This window comes from Thrips palmi, unplaced genomic scaffold (assembly GCF_012932325.1).
Source record: "Thrips palmi isolate BJ-2018 unplaced genomic scaffold, TpBJ-2018v1 HiC_scaffold_4, whole genome shotgun sequence".
In the NCBI taxonomy this organism is placed as follows: domain Eukaryota; kingdom Metazoa; phylum Arthropoda; class Insecta; order Thysanoptera; family Thripidae; genus Thrips; species Thrips palmi.
This window is the reverse complement of record NW_023144631.1, coordinates 5,319,875-5,335,039: the sequence shown is the minus strand read 5'-3', so window position 1 is coordinate 5,335,039 and position 15,165 is coordinate 5,319,875. Positions and strand designations below refer to the sequence as shown.

At 61.1% G+C, this 15,165-nt stretch overlaps 1 protein-coding gene across 1 annotated transcript in view; it reads right to left on the bottom strand.

The window, feature by feature from the left end:
* LOC117649550 overlaps positions 1–15,165 on the bottom strand; it is a 241,660-nt gene that overhangs the window by 203,983 nt on the left and 22,512 nt on the right. The window contains exon 2 of the mRNA XM_034392435.1: positions 3,550–3,641. The gene's annotated coding sequence lies outside the window, so the exon portion shown is untranslated. The remainder of the gene's footprint in view (positions 1–3,549; positions 3,642–15,165) is intronic.

Below are 15,165 nucleotides of genomic sequence, written 5' to 3'. Positions count from 1 at the left end.
TCTTTATATGCAAAGATTTATTGTGGAGGCGCGCGGGGGGACGGAAAGCACAGCCAATCGGATTTCGAACCCCGCCATGCTTTTGTACGAGTGTCGCTTTCAACAGGCAAACCCGGGCCATCCGCTCGCACAGCGCAGTCCCACGGCACTGCTAATTCACGTTGCGCAGCCGACAGGCAGGCAAACAGCAGGCAAACAGACAGAGACGCCCATATGCCAGCAGACTGAATCCGAGATTCCTTTCCGTCGCTCTGTCTCTCTCGCACCCCTACGGGACGCTCCATGAGTGCGAGAGAGACAGAGCGACGAGAACGACTCTCGGAATCAGTCTCCGCAGAGCGCGCGTGCGACAAGGAGGGATGGCGCGGCGTCGACGTGGTTGCGGGACCCGAATGTAAACACTGCCCTTGCCCAATCACTCCATCGTCCTTCCCTCCCCCCTCCCCGCCACCACGAGCGCCCTTGACATTGACTTGCTTTTTTAAAGCTTTTCCTCGGGAAAAGCGGAAATTGGGACGAAAATGGTGATGCGGTGTGCAGGTGGTCTGCGGGTCGGGCCACGTGTGTGTGTGTGTGTGTGTGTGTGTGTGTGTGTGTGTGTGTGTGTGTCTGAGAGAGAGAGAGAGAGAGAGAGAGAGAGAGAGAGAGAGAGAGAGAGAGAGAGAGAGAGAGAGAGCTGGAGTGGCTGTCTGTGGGAAGGGCTCAAGTTGGCGGGGCCGTGCCACCCTATCCCATCTCAAGAAAGGAATCGAGATACGAGGCAAGCCAGCGAGGGGCAAGCCGGAGAGGTACGACAGAAGCTGAAAGGGTGCCTCATGTTAAACCAACACGACGCCACGGAGCGAAGCATCATCGCAGCCCGACTTCAAAGACAATTCCATCCTTCGTCGCTTTTGTATGTTGTTTTTTACTTCCTTCGCATCCTTTTTGCCGCATTCTAGGGTCAGCAGGGAGCCGGGCGGACCAGCCACCCGACTGATTCCGAGCACTCTTAAAAACTTACGAAGTATTTTGAGCATACGTATAACAAACTAAAATACTTTGTTATACGAAGAAATAGTTCGTAAATTACGAAGTATTTTCTTTGCAAGCTTACGTATGCTCAAAATACTTTGTTATACAAACTACTTTTCTTTGTAAGGCCCAAAATAGTTTGTAAGGTTTTCTCAGTGAGAGCCGTGTTCGTCGCTCTGTCGCTCTCGCACCATGAGTGCGAGAGACAGAGCGACGAAAACGACTCTGCAGCCTGCAACAAGACTCCGCCGGGCCGGTAAGAAAGAGCAAGGACGGAGGGGTGCTTGGGGGAAGCGCGGCAGCGAACGACGCGCGTCGGGGCACCGCCACGCATACATTGGCAGCCCCATGAATATCCTCGCCGGGCTGCTTTGGCGTCTTCGAGGACCTCAAGGGCCTCCAGCGCGGTGAGGAGCGTGTCCATCGGGTCGTGATAGCGCTCGCACCTCTCTCTCACTCTCAGTCTCTCTCTCCATCTCTCTCTCTCTCTCTCTCTCTCTCTCTCTCTCTCTCTCTCTCTCTCTCTCTCTCTCTCTCACACACACACACACACACAAACACACACGCACGCACACACACACACACACACACACGCACACACACGCACCCGCTCTCAGTCACACACAGACACGCACGCACTCACTCACACACAAGTGCTCATTACAAGTAATGACACCGCTATCACTCCAGTGGCGCGGAGGCGGCGCGGCCTCGGGGCGGCAGTGTGGCGGTGCGACGGTGCGGGGGCAAGGCATCAGATAGCGCCACCTGCCTCACCGACGCCACCACCACCTGCCGAGCGATCCACCCCAAAAAAAAATCGTTTCGCCGCTCTGCGTCTCTCTCGCCCCGGTACGGCACGCCACATGGGTGCGCGAGAGAGACAGAGCGACGGAATGAGTCCGCTGCTGGAGGCGCGGGCCGGAGGGGCTTCCCTCCCAGCGCGGCGATGAATGGCCCCCAAAGTCCGCCGGGTCCGCCCCCGCCAGCACAGGCCAGCGGACAGAATCCGAGAGTCGTTTTCGTCGCTCTGTCTCCCTCGCACCTTCGGGCAACGCTCATGAGAGCGAGAGAGACAGAGCGACGAAAACGACTCTCGGAATCGGTCCGCAGCACGGCCACCACACCGCGAGGCCAAACGGCGCGTCATTATTTAGAAATAAGTAACCGCGGCGGCCTAGCCTGCGGCGCAGCGGACCGACTCCGAGGGTCGTTTTCGTCACTCTGTCTCTCTCGCACTCACGGGGCGTCTCCTGGCGGTGCGAGAGAGACAGAGCGATGACTCTCGGAATCAGTCTGCGGGCGGCTCGTCGGCGGCGAGCACCGCGTCGACGGAATGCGGCCGCGGTGGCCGCGGTCTGGGGGGCCAGGCCGCCGGGGATGCGCGGACGCGGTCGGGGGGCACTCCACAGTGCACGCACTCATGATACACTGCGAGACTGCAACGGTCCCCCGACGATAAATTACCGGTTGGCGGTCGTCGGGGTGCTCCCCCTTTCCCCCTTCCCCCTCCCCCTTTCCCTGACCGCACACACTGTCAGTGGGTCGCGCCCCGCCCATCCATCTGGGCCGCGCGCCAGTTGGCGATTTTATTTCGACATAAACAGGGGCGTAAAAGTTTGCCGGCGGCGTTGTATTGTTCCGGGAACACAGAGGGCGCTGTTGGCGGCGTGCTGGCCACGGCGAGGCGGGGCGGGGCGGGGCGGGGCGGGGCGGGGCGGGGTGAGGCGGGGCGGAGCGGGCGCGGGCGGGGCGGGGCGGGGCGGGGCGGGGCGGGGCGGGGCGGGGCGGGGCGGGGCGGGGCGGGGCGTTCCGCCCGACCACGAGTCGCCGCCGTCGTGCTGCGGACTCGTTTCGAGAGACGCTTTCGTCGCTCTGTCTCTCTCGCACCTACACGGCACGCCGCATGAGTGCGAGAGAGACAGAGCGGCGAAGGAAAGTCGGCGGCTCCCGGTAACGAGACGCGGTCGCCCGCAGTCGTTCGCCCATTCGGCCATTCGTTACAGACGGCCGTTCCTGACAGAGAGAAGTCACAGCCTGACGCTAAAGGCCACTTTATATGTTTGCTTACAGCGCGCGCCACGCTCCCCTGCCCCCGCTCGTCCCGCGTCCTTCCCGCTCCTTTTTTTGACAGTCCCGAAGGCGAAACGACCCGCCATTAGGGAAGTGAACCAGTCCATTGCGAATTATTGAGCGTCGCGTGTGAGGCCTCACCTTTGCCACAGCCGAGGTGCTCCGGGGGCCTCACTTTTGTGAGCCAAGGCGCTCGTGTGGGCTCACTTTTGTGAGTCGAGCTCACCTGCACTGGCAGAACTAAGGCGTAGTATGGCAGGTGCGGATCCAGGGGTTAGGCGATGGGGGCGTTTCCGCCGAAGGCGACGAAGCCGCCTGAAAGGTAGGCAACAAGTCGCACTTTGCCTCCAGGCATAGGCACGCATAGGCAACATTTGCGACATCACCCCCTCGTACCCGACTCTGGATCCACCCTTGTCAGCTCACTTTAAGTGAGTACCAAAGATCCTCGTGGTGACTCACCTTTTTGAGTCGAGCTGCTCGTAGGGCTGACTGCCTGACTCAAGGCGCCCAGGGCACGCTCAGGCCGACGGCGGGGCAGGCCGCCATGGCCCCTGCAACAACAAACAAAGGGTCGTTACAACGCTACACAAAAAATTTCACACTCACATTGACACTCCTGTTCCATTTCATAACATTTTACTTTGCACGCAGCCTATCAGAGTGAGCCATTAGCAAAGCCGTTGGTGGGGACTTTGGCACAAATTTTCAGAGGCAGCAAGCTCCTTTGCTCAACTTGCTAAGGTCCAGTGTGAGTCGATTGTGAGATCAAACAGGAGTCATCTCCAAACTTTGGTGGTTAGGGCCGCGGAGGAGCTAGGGAAAGCAACTCCGTTTCGAAGTTGAAAAGGCCACACAACACTAACACTGACAACACTTTCCAGTCCAAGATTCTTTACGATTAGCCACTCGACTCTCGGCAATCCACATCCTTGCTTCGCCGCATCGTTTTCTTTCCTCTTTTCCGACTCAAACTCTCCTCGCTTGCAGAGCGAAACCGCGAAACTTAATCGCACAACAGCGGGAGGGCGGCATGGCGGCGAACAAAGGGGCGGTGGGCGGACGGCCGTCCGTTGTTTTTGTTGTTTTCGTTTCCCGCGCTTCGCGTTGCCAACCTAACCTAACCCAACAATATCATTCCGACTTCCTTTCAGAAAAGCGTCTCAGGCGGTGATGCGAGAACGGAAAGGAATCAAAACTCTTGGGATTCGGCGTGATGGAAGTGCCATGTCTACGAACGCTGTCCCATTCAGTGACGCGCCGCCCTTTCCCCGCCGTCATGTTTGTCACACTGCCGGCGCTGACGGTGTGCTGACGGCGGGCTGACGCGCGCCCACTCGCCACGACGGTTCAAAGGCTGCGCCGCCGGGGCCGCAAAGGCGACTCGCTACTCCATCCAGACTTAATCAATATTTGCCCGTATCTAGTGTCTACATCTGAAAGGCGAAACTTGGCCAGAGTGCGGAGCCGCGGAAAGGGAGGGGAGGGGAGGGAAGGGGCGGGTCGCGGCCAACTTGTTAGGCTGGGCTCAGCTCTCCTCCATTCTGGGCGACGACTGTGAAGTCTAGAAGTCTGCCTGCTGAAGACTGACTCCGAGAATCGGTTTCGTCGCTCTGTCTCTCTCGTGCTCAAGGGCCGTCCCGCACAGGTGCGAGAGAGACAGAGCGACGAAAATGACTCTCGGGATCAGTCTGCTGAAGGCTGGGCTGCCTGGACGGACGCCGACGACGACGGCCGATCGCCTGCTGGCCTGCTTTGGGTGCTGCTTGCGGTGGCCGCGGAGCTGGCGGAGCTCGAGTCGTCCGTCCCGCTGTTCCAAGTTTGCTGGCGCGTCAAAGGCGGATTTGCCCAGGGGCGCTGGCTTTTTGGCGGCCCGCCGGCTGGGCCTTGGAACGCCTTGGAACGCCTTGGAACGCCCTGTGGCGCCGCTCCCGTCCAGCCCAAGCTAACAAGAAACACAAGCCAGCCCGACAGAACAGACAATCGCGCCGCCACGCCGCGCACAGTGGGCCAGAAGACCGGTGGAGGCGGTCAAAACCTCGGACGCGCTTTGAGCTCTACGAGAGTCACCAAATGGGACTCAAACCGAGCGTGTGACCCCACCAATGGATTGCCCTCCGAACAAGGAACCCATTGGTGGGGTCACAACGTTCGGTTCTAGTCATGTTAAGGGACTCTGGAGCTCAAAACGCGTTCAGGATTTTGGCCGCCTCCACCGGTCTTCAGGCCCACTGCGCTGCGACGCCGAGCAAGTCGTACACTCGGCGGGCGCGTGAGATAGCGGCCCTCATTTCAGCCGGCGATAAGATAGCCGCTTTTGTCCCGCCGTTTCATTAGATACGGGAAGGGGCCCTGCGCCGCGCCGCGCCGGGGTGGCTGCCCTGCCCCACACTGCTTGGCTCTGCCTGGTTCTGCCCCGCCAAATCCAACAGTGCACGGGGATGCCGTCGTGGATCGTGGATACAGCTTTGTGACCGAACCCCCGCATTCCAGGCGTCCGTCCAGTCACTCTGTCTCCCTCGCACTCAGGGGGCTGTCCCGTGGGGGTGCGAGAAGGATGGAGAGCGAGGAAGCGACTGGAGCCTGCTGGCGACGCACCGCAAAGCTGCTGCTCGGGTCCGGTCGAACGCAGTGCCAGGCAGTCCCTCCTTGGAAGTCCCTGATAGTACGGGGGGAGGGGGGGGGGGAGAGAGAGAGAGAGAAGGAGGAGCAGGAGGATGTAGCAAAAGTTGCCTACTTACAGAGTAGAGTGCGAAGTTTTGCGTACCTTCCAGGAGCGACACACTCTAAATGTTGTACAGTGAAGATTCTCCATATTATGGTGAAAATGTTCCATATTATGGTGGTGCAGCTGACCTCATGACATACCATGGAGAATTCACTGTACCTTATAGATATTTTGACGAATTTCGTCGGTATTATGGAAAAAATCTCCACCATTAATATGTTGATGCAGCCTTTCACCGTAAGACATTTACAGTGCACCCCAATCACCCCCTCCCCTCCCCTCTCCCCCCTCTCCGGGTCCGCGCTTGTAACTGGTCCCTGGCAGTCCACGCTCGAATGGCAGCCAAGTGGCTCGGACGTAATAAGTGAATGGCACGGTGGCGCCAGGCCGCACGCGCCCGGCAAAGCTCACAATTTGCTCGGCCTGTCGCTTCGACAAAAGGGAAACACAGTTACCCGCCCCACCCCGCATCGCCCCGCCCCACCCCACCCTCGGAACCTTCTGTCTTCATTTCCATTCAGGACCTGTGCGCTCATTTTTGTTCGTTAGATAACCGCATTTGCGGCAACAAAGCGGCGGGGTCGGAATGCTGATGTAGCCGGGAATTGGACGCCCCCGGCAGACTCATTCCGAGAGTCGTTTTCGTCGCTCTGTCTCTCTCGCCCTCATGGGGCGTCCCATCCGAGTGCGAGAGAGACAGAGCGACGAAAACGACTCTCGGAATCGGTCTACAGTGCCTGGCTGCTGCCGTGCTGCTCGGCCTTGCCGCCAGGGCGCGGGGCGCGACGTCGGCGTCCTGGAGGCGTGCACACTGCACGTGGCACGCGGCGCGGGTAGTCCAGCCAACAGTGCAGGACCAGGAATCCGCTCGGGGCGGCGCAACGCGCGCAACGCCATCTCAGTGAGTTTCAGCCCGAGCGTCATACGGAGCATCAACATTTACCTTTAACTAAGCTTTTATACATAATTTGAGATTCGCAGTGAGATACAAATAAAGCCTTCCATAATTCAAAGAAAGCGACATTTGTAGAATGAACCCTTTCTTGTCTGACGGTGAAAGTTTGCACCAACTGGCAGCGATGGAGATTGTCTCTAAAACACAAAATAAATTCAACAAAATATCTACGTGGTACAAATAATTTTTAGAGATAAGTAACAAAGTCAGCTGTAGCACCGTAGTATCCAGAATTTTTACAACAATATGGAAATTTTCAATGACAAAATGGAGAATTTTCACTGTACGACTTTAAGACGGTGCTTGTGCCATTCTCAGGGTATAATCGGTAACTTTTTAGAGTGTACCACTGGACTTCCTGGAAGAGGGCGGCCCGTTTCTTGGGACGGGATTTCACTTTTGAAAAGGGCGCCGCGCGGGAGATGGCGGACTGGATTTCGAGGTATCGAAGTGCGGTAATAGAAATGGGGGGAAGGGGGGCAGCCCATTAGTGGCGCGGCCAATTACAGACACGGCCTGATGAGCCTTTTAGAGATTAGGCGGAAACGGGACGGGAAGGAGGGGAGGGGAGGGGAAGGGGAAGGGGGAGGGGGAGGGGAAGGGGGAGGGAGGGGAAGGAGGGGAAGGGAGGGGGGGAAGGGGGAGGGGAGGGGAGGGGAAGGAGGGGGGAAGGGGAGGGGAGAGGAGGGGGAGGGGAGGAGGGGAGGGGAGGGGAAGGAGGGGGGAGGGGAGGGGGGAAGGGGGAGGGGAAGGGGAGGGGGAGAAAGCGAGATCCAATCAAAATTACAGAGGTGGCCGCGAAAATTCAGAGCGGCAGTGGCGCGTGCTGCGCCAATGGACGCGCCAACTTTTTACTTAATTTATCTCAGGTTCACAGATTTCCGGTTTTTGCTGCGCTGCCCTGTGCGGCGTGGCCGAGGCGTGGCGCGCTCTCTGCAATTAGGTTGCTTGCTGTTGTTGTTCTTCGAAGGGGACGCCGAGGATTCGTATTCAGCCCTTCGAGTCCCTGTCCAAACGACCCCAGTCGCAGGCCCGTGCCGGTGCGAGAGAGACGGAGCGACGAAACCGACCCTCGGAATCAGCCCGCTGCGTGCGCCGCGGCGTAGCGACGGAGGCCCGTTGGAGGCTCGCCGGACATCGATTGGCCGTCACGCAGTTCGTCGCTATTTCAGAGCTGCGGCTACACTGCCGAGGGCATCGAGGAGCCTCCTACACTGGCAGAGCCAGCGGCAGACCGAGACTCGTGTCTCTCTCGCACTGGCGTTCCGCGTAGGTGCGAGGGGGACAGAGTGACGACGAAAACGACTCTCGGAATCGGTCTGCTCCACGCTGCTGTGAAAGCAAGCAAGTGGAGCCCCTGCGGACGGGGGCGGCCGGCCGGCGGGTGGCCTGCCCGGGCCGCTGCGGGCGCTCCCCGCCGCTCCTTGCCGGCTGGCACAACATTTACCCGGAACTGCAGCGGCAGCGCCAAGGGCAGCGCGGCAGCGACGTTCGCGGGAGTTAATATGCGGGGCCGCGACAATGGCGGGGTGGTCCGCCGGGGCGGGGGCTGTTTAGGGCACGCGGCCCTAAAACCTAATGCACGCTCCAAACTAAGTTGCGCCAATGAGTTTAATTTTAGCGCCGAGGGGGTCGCCGCGTCGCAGCCCACCCGAGGGGGCCCGGCCAGGCCCGGCGCAGCGCGGCTGCCGCCATGATGGCCCTCTTCGAAACGAGGGGGGCAGGCCTCCGGAGGGCCTTCCGCGCCTCCAAGCAGTGCAGGCGGCCGGGCGGCAGGCCGGGGACGAGCCGCGGCCCCCAGGGTGCGCCAGCACACTGAGAGTCGTTTTCGTCGCTCTGCCTCTCTCGCACCTACACGGAGCGCCCCATGAGTGCGAGTCTAGGGTGCCTCCAGGGAGAGCGCGGGCGGACGGGCAGCAGGCCTGCCAAGGGCGACACGTTTTTCAAACGGGCTGCCCGGAACGGCTGCTCGGTGCGGAGTAATGAAAACTCCGCGAGTCCATGACGCTCCTCGCGCTGCTTGCGCCCCGCAGGCGGACGGGACGCCCACGCCCCCCGTGTGGCCGACGCCGTGCCTCGCATTCAGAGGCCCCACGCCGCACGGCACGGACGGCTCTCTCTCTCTCTCTCTCTCTCTCTCTCTCTCTCTCTCTCTCTCTCTCTCTCTCTCTCTCTCTGTCGCACCCATTGAGTGCGACAAAGGAGTGCGAGAGAGACAGAGAGAGGAGTGGCTCGGAGGGCAAGGCAGGCCCAGCAGGGCACACACGGCGCAGGTGGCGCGGCTCGGCGCGGCGTCACCGTGTCCCACCGCCGCTTTGATAGCACCTGCGGCAGCAGGCTGATTCCGAGAGTCGCTTTCGCCGCTCTGTCTCTCTCGCACTCATGGGGCGTCCCTTACGGGTGCGAGAGAGACAGAGCGACGAAAAGGACTCTCGGGATCAGTCTACAGCGCGGCCCCAGCGGTTGGCCCGGCGGGAAGCACACAGCGGAGTTCCCTACCGGCGTATGCCGAAAGGACATGTTGGTCGCTCTGTCTCTCTCGCACCTCAACGACAAAGCCCCTCGAGTGTGACAGAGAGCGACCAAACGGTCCCTTTAGGCAGCAGGACCCCTCGCATCGCGCACCAATGGGCCCTCCTTTCCGCGTCTCTATCGGAACTTCCCTCTCTCTGTCTCTCTCGCTCGCCGGGAGGAAAATGTACCCCCCCTCGCCCCTCCCGAACTCTCCACACACACACACACACACATGTATGTGTTCTGGAATGCAGACGCCTTTTCCCTCAGCTAAGCAGAGTATGGTGTGTGGTGTGGGTGTGGGTGAGTGTGTGTGTGTGTGTGTGTGTGTGTGTCTGTGTGTGTCTGTGTGTGTGTGTGTCTGTGTGTGAGTGTATGTGAGTGTATGTGCCTTTCAGCGTCCCGAGAACTAGCGCGCCGTATGCCACACTGTTTTATTCCCATAAAGTTGTAATTGCGCGTCATGGAACTAATGCTGCTATCGCGTAAAACAACGCAGCACTGCGGCTTGCGCTATGCGGCCTCAACTATGTGCCTGTAAAGCCCGTGTATACGCCCACATCGGCAATGGCACGCACCCTGTGGCACAGGGCCTGTGCGTCCGCGCCCGCCCCGCCCCCCTCTCTCTCTCTCTCTCTCTCTCTCTCTCTCTCTCTCTCTCTCTCTTTCTTTCTCTCTCTCACACACACACACGATACACAAACAAAAGAGAAAACGGCAGAAAGACAGGCGGACAGAGACAGGGACTCAATATTGGCGGTCTTGGACTAAAACGCGGGCTTACGCGGTGCGGCGGTGCGGCGGTGCGGTGTGGGCCCCGCGGATCGAGCGGCCCGGCCGCGAGTCTCCGGAGCGCGATGATTGAGGGCTCCCCGTCGGCCGGGCCGCGCCAGGCCACGCCACTTGGCATTCAGATGGAAGTGGACACGAACGGGGAGACGCAGCGGGGGGTCGAATCACTCTGCGTCCCGGTGTACACATGGATAAAAGAGTAGACAGATGGATACAGCACGCGGCGAAAAACGGTTCCTGGATTTCCAGGAACTCGCCCTGGAAATCGCCCGTGTCTTCCTGCCAGGACACGTGAGGTGGAGCAACGAGGAGAAAGTGCACGAGAAACTCGCTGAAGGGACCCCAAGCCGATTCGTCGGCACCCCACGCGTCGCCCCGCGGCGTCCCCACGGCCTGCCCCACGGCCTGCCCCACGGCCTGCCCCACAGTGTCCCGGTGGTGGCGCGGCTCAGGGAGGCGGTCCCCGTAATCCCGGATGTTCAGCATAGGCCTTCGGCCGGGCCAGGTGCACGGGCCGGAGGGAACGGGGGAAGGGGGACGGGGAAGAGGAAGGGGGAAGGGGGAGTGGAAAGGGGGGGAGGGTGAGAGGGCGGGCGTAAGAAGCATGCCAGCGCCAGCCCGGGCCGCCCAATATATAACCGGACACAAGGGCAGGGCGAAGCGCGGGACGAAGGCGGGGCGAAGCGGGCGGGCCCTGCACGGCTTGCTGGGAGGCCCGGCCTGGGAGGCACGGACCGGCAGGCACCTTCCTCCAGGAAGGCTAAGCCCGGCATTAAGGATGAAGGACTAGGCCGTGACCCTGTTTGTGCCAATTCGATAAAAAGCCTGGACGTCGGCGCAGCGGCGCGGCGCAGCACGGCGCAGCGAACGGGCAGGACTACCCCGTCCGGGTCCAACCAAAAGTCCGGCAGGCTGATTCCGAGAGTCGTTTTCGTCGCTCTGTCTCTCTCGCGCCGATACGGGACCCTTATGAGTGCTAGGAAGACGGAGACGATATCTCTCGGAATCAGTCTACGGCCCACGCTAATGGCCGGCCAGACTCCCGCCGAGAAATAAAACCAACCCGAAATCCACTCCACTGCGGCTTTCCGCCGTGTTCGCCGCAAGTTCCCCCCTTTAAAAAAGAAAAAAACACGGTCTGGAACGACTGCTGCTGCGCGTTGCGCGCGGTGCGCGTAGGCCGTGATGCAATTTCGGCTAAAAGAAAACTCCCCTCGGCGTGCTCCCCGCGGGCTGTATCGACCCGCAGCCCAGGGAGATCCGCCCCGATGCCTCGATGTCCCGGCCAGCCAGCCAGCCAGCCAGCCAGCCAGCCAGGGCCTCCCGGTGGCCGTCAAGGTCGCCCGGTCCTTGGAGAGTGTGGCTGGAATGCGGTTGCCTGGCAAATCAAGTTAGCCCGCCCCACTTGTTCCTCCTCCAGACCCGAGATGACGTCACAGTCATCTTGGGCCAAGTTCGTTACGGCCGCCATTTCTGGAGGGCGGAGCGCAGCGGGGCAGGGCGTGACGCGCGGCGGCGGGCGGGATAAAAAAAAAAGAACGAGGGGAGAACCAACTTCCCATGTTCATTGTGCAAAAATTGAACACAATCCACGGGTCACACGGCGGGTTAGGATTCCGGCAAAGCCCGGGCCGCCCAATTTATAACCGGAAAACAAGGGCAGGCGAAGCGCGGGTCGAAGGCGGGGCGGGGGCGGGCCTGCACGGCTTGCGCCCGGCCTGGGAGGCACGGACCGGCAGGCACCTTCCTCCAGGAAGGCTAAGCCGGCATTAAGGTGAAGGACTAGGCCGTGACCCTGTTTGTGCCAATTCGATAAAAAGCCTGGACGTCGGCGCAGCGGCGCGGCGCAGCACGGCGCAGCGAACGGGCAGGTACCCCGTCCGGGTCCAACCAAAAGTCCGGCAGACTGATTCCGAGAGTCGTTTTCGTCGCTCTGTCTCTCTCGCGCCGATACGGGACCCTTATGAGTGCTAGGAAGACGGAGACGATATCTCTCGGAATCAGTCTACGGCCCACGCTAATGGCGGCCAGACTCCCGCCGAGAAATAAACCAACCCGAAATCCACTCCACTGCGGCTTTCCGCCGTGTTCGCCGCAATTCCCCCCTTAAAAAAAGAAAAAAACACGGTCCGGAACGACTGCTGCTGCGCGTTGCGCGCGGTGCGCGTAGGCCGTGATGCAATTTCGGCTAAAAGAAAACTCCCCTCGGCGTGCTCCCCGCGGGCTGTATCGACCCGCAGCCCAGGGAGATCCGCCCCGATGCCTCGATGTCCCGGCCAGCCAGCCAGCCAGCCAGCCAGCCAGCCAGGGCCTCGGCCGTCAAGGTCGCCCGGTCCTTGGAGAGTGTGGCTGGAATGCGGTTGCCTGGCAAATCAAGTTAGCCCGCCCCACTTGTTCCTCCTCCAGACCCGAGATGACGTCACAGTCATCTTGGGCCAAGTTCGTTACGGCCGCCATTTCTGGAGGGCGGAGCGCAGCGGGGCAGGGCGTGACGCGCGGCGGCGGGCGGGATGAAAAAAAAAAAGAACGAGGGGAGAACCAACTTCCCATGTTCATTGTGCAAAAATTGAACACAATCCACGGGTCACACGGCAGGGATTTCCAGGGAGTTCCTGGAAAAACCAGGAACCGTTTTCACTGCACAGGTTGCAAAAACGCCTGCTAATAGCAGTGGTCGATCCAGATCCGGCGGGGGAGGGCCAAAAATAGCGCTTTTGGCCTACAGTGAGGGGCGTAATATGGCTTTTTGTCTACCTTTCAGTTGGCTGTGTAGGGGCCAGAGTGGATCCATTGTCCTTTCGCCCCCGTATACTGGACGCGCGTCCGGCTGGGCAACATGTGTGGCAAATATGCCAGAAATCTTTCACATTCTACGCGGCCAAAACGGTTTCTGGTTTTCCCAGGCAGCCAGTATACAGACAAAGGCGATTTCCAGGAAGTCGCTTAGAAAATTAGGATCCGTTTTGGCCGTTTTCCTGTATAGCAAATTCTAGCACATTCCCACCATCATTGTACACAAACTCTTACAGTGGGTCACCCCTCGGGAGGCAAAAAAAAAAAAAAAAGAAATCGTCGTGAACACAATCTCATTCCACATTCCGTTTCTCGAGTGACGGTGCGACGTCGTGACACCGAGCGCATGCCGCACACAAAGAGACGAAGCGAGAGAGAAAACAACGATGCAGTCGCGCTGCAGAAAGGCAGGCTCCGGCTGGCCCCGCCTCCAAAGCGGCCGGCTACGTGCTGGGCAACTCAGGAGAGAGAGAGAGAGAGAGAGAGAGAGAGAGAGAGAGAGAGGAGAGAGAGAGAGAGAGAGAGAGAGAGAGAGAGAGATCGAGCGAGTGAGACGTGCAGGGGCGGATCTCGACGGGGGCGAGGTGAGAACGGCCAGAGTATTTGGTGGTATGAGAAATCGATGGTGATTTGCCGGCGCGGTGGCGTCTCGATTTAGAGCTGAGGTGGGGAGGTTTGGTTTGGGCGGACGACGGACTGGGGCCGAAGTGTCCGTGAGTCCTGGAAACGCGGCAGCGCGGCGGAAATACCACGCCCCTTGGCCGCCCCGCCCCGCCCCGCCCCGCCCCGTTGCCGCCGTCCCGGCCCGGCGGGGCCGAGGGCTGACGGTGCATTTCGCAGGGTGGGGCCCCACCGGGCCCGACCCGACGACTTCCTCGGGTGGTCCCTGGGCGGCGACCGGGCGCGGCGGTCCCGCCGGGAAAGTGCTTTCCTTGAAAAGTCCTGAAGCAGGTCCTTAAGGCGGAAACGGGCAGCGCGCCCCGTCTGAAAGGCGGCGGCGTGGGACTCGCGAAGAAAACATCGGTAGATCACCGCGCTGCGCCGCAAGGCTTGGCGCCAGCAGGCTGATGCCGAGGGGGAAGTCTCGTCGCTCTGTCTCTCTCACGCCCATACGGGACGCCCCATGAGAGAGAGAGAGAGAGAGAGAGAGAGAGAGAGAGAGAGAGAGAGAGAGAGAGGAGAGAGAGAGAGAGACCTCGCCCTCGGCCTGAGCCTGCAGGGCCCGCGCCAGCGCCCGCGGGCTGCATCGCCAAAGTGGGGGTTCCGTCCGCGGGCATCCTGAGCACCTCGCTGACAGCAGCCCGCGCGGCCCGGCAGTCAGGCAGTGGGCCAGCCGCCCCCGGGAGCCATTACGATTCCGCCTGGCTGAGTCCTGTCCCCGGAAGCCACTCCGGGCCAATCGAACGCGCCGATTCCCCAGATCATTTTTCCGGACTTTCCGTTTCCGCGGGCCGCTCGGCAGCAGACTGATTCCGAGAGTCGTTTTCGTCGCTCTGTCTCTCTCGCACTCATGGCGCGCCCCGCTCAGGTGCGAGCGAGACAGAGCGACGACAACGAACGGCTCTCGGAATCAGTCTGCCTGTTCGCCGTCACTCCCTCGCTGACCTCGCGGACTGGCAGCGCTGCTTGACGACGCGGCGCTCGTAAACCGCTGGCTCCGAGGCTGGCCACGTGATCCCCGAGTCGTTCCGCCGCTCTGTCTCTCTCGCACTCACGGGGCACTCCATAAGGGCGCGAGTGAGACAGAGCGACTCCTCGGCATCGTTCATCGGCGGCGGTGGCCGCCGCGTCGACGACGGCTCACTCGCGACGTCACGCAGCTGGCCGCGCCGCCGTCGCCCACGCCATCAACGCCATCGCCACGCCCAAACTGAATTTGCGCGGTTGGGTGGCGGGGCAGGGGGGGGGGGGGCGTCGGCGTCTTCCCGGCGGGCCGGCCGAGCCATAACAATATTTAGGCCCAGAAGTGGACGCCCCGGGCATCGGCCCAGCCCGGCCAGGCTAGAGGCCAGGCCAGGCGGGCAGAGGCGGGAAGGCCAGGCGTGGTCGGGTTGCGAACGACCAGCAGACTGATTCCGAAGCATCGCTCCGTCTCTCTCGCACCCTTACGGAGAGCCCCACGAGTGCGAGAGAGACGGAGCGACAATCGCTCGGCAGGGACGGCGGGGACGGCGCCAGATGCCTCCCGTCCCGCGGGGCTGGGGGTGGGGTGGGGCGGGACGGGGTGGGGCGGGGTGGGGCGGGGTGGGGTGATAGGTCACGGCCGGGTAAAGCGCACTACCGCGGTATGGGACGA